General features: G+C 40.6%; 1 non-coding gene across 1 annotated transcript; it reads right to left on the reverse strand.

The window, feature by feature from the left end:
- Nucleotides 1–398: 398 nt before the first annotated feature.
- Nucleotides 399–504, reverse strand: LOC147524562 (small nucleolar RNA R71). The gene has a single exon (XR_015206064.1). It is a non-coding gene; the product is annotated as a small nucleolar RNA R71 (small nucleolar RNA).
- Nucleotides 505–1,261: the final 757 nt, after the last annotated feature.

Below are 1,261 nucleotides of genomic sequence, written 5' to 3' on the forward strand. Positions count from 1 at the left end.
GAATTTCACACACTACACTTGCATCAATGGCTAAAGAACAAGAGACTCCTCTCTCGATTTTTATAAAATACTAAACGATGGCCCTAAGTCGTGCATCGTTCTTGCAGACCCTAGTGGGGATTTTTGAATCCCCTAATATATTTAACTTGTTACCGGTTTTATGGTTTAGACCACGAGAAGCCTTACCAACACATCGCGTGGGGATAGACCAAGTTCTCACTACATTCCATCATCCTGGCGTAAGTCCGGATCAAGTTAAACTTAGGGTGTTTCCTTTCACCCTAGCCCGACAAAGGCGGCGTCTTGGTTAACTGCCCAAACGCCAAACTCTGTGGACTCATGGGCTCAACTTGTTCAATTGTTCATGGAACAATTTTACCCACCACTAAAAACAGATGAAATGCTTCACAAGATTCATTTCTTCAGCCAGAATCCTCATGAATCATTTTCAGAGGCCTGGAATCGTTTCACTGATTTTCTCATTGAATGCCCGCATCATAATCTTGCGAAAGACACGCTTGTTCGTTCTTTCTTCAAGGGGCTTTCACATTATCATAAGGAGGTTCTAGATATCATGACTGGGGGTAGTTTTCTTAGTAAAGGAGCCTTGGAGGCTTATAAATTCTTAGAAGATCAATCTAAGAAGAACAACAATTGGGGAGGTAACGATTCCTCCCGCTCCTCTCCTTCTTCTCTTGAGGTTAAACATAATCCCGAGCTTAAAACTCTTATCGATGCCCTCACTAAAAAAGTAGATGCCATCTCTGTTCAACAACAACCCACTCCAGTCATGAACATTAACTTTACTTTCGTTGTAATGTGCATTTGTAGTCTTGAGCATTCCGACTTCTATTGTCCTCTTGTCTATGCACAAACACCACCACAACCATCACACTTCAACCAGTTAACTCAACATCAAGGACAAGGGAACTTAGGTGACCAGAATAGAGGTTTAGTACCCATAACCCAGAACTATCAACATCAAGACATGAACGCTCAACAAGCTTTAATTCCAATACAACCATCTACAGACAAAGTAGTAGTGACCTTGTTGGAGAAACAAAATCAAATTATGCAACAAAACTCCAACTTGATGAAAGATCAGCATGATCAAAACTCTAATGTGATGAAACAAACGATGCAAATGATGCAGTCTTTGTGCCAAAAGGTTATTGACATGTCTTCTAACCAAAATAATAACCAAACCGGTGTTTTTCCAAGTCAAGCGATGCCTAATCCTAAGTCAACAAACACCTTTGAA

The sequence above is a fragment of the Coptis chinensis genome, chromosome 1 (assembly GCF_015680905.1).
Source record: "Coptis chinensis isolate HL-2020 chromosome 1, ASM1568090v1, whole genome shotgun sequence".
In the NCBI taxonomy this organism is placed as follows: Eukaryota; Viridiplantae; Streptophyta; class Magnoliopsida; order Ranunculales; family Ranunculaceae; genus Coptis; species Coptis chinensis.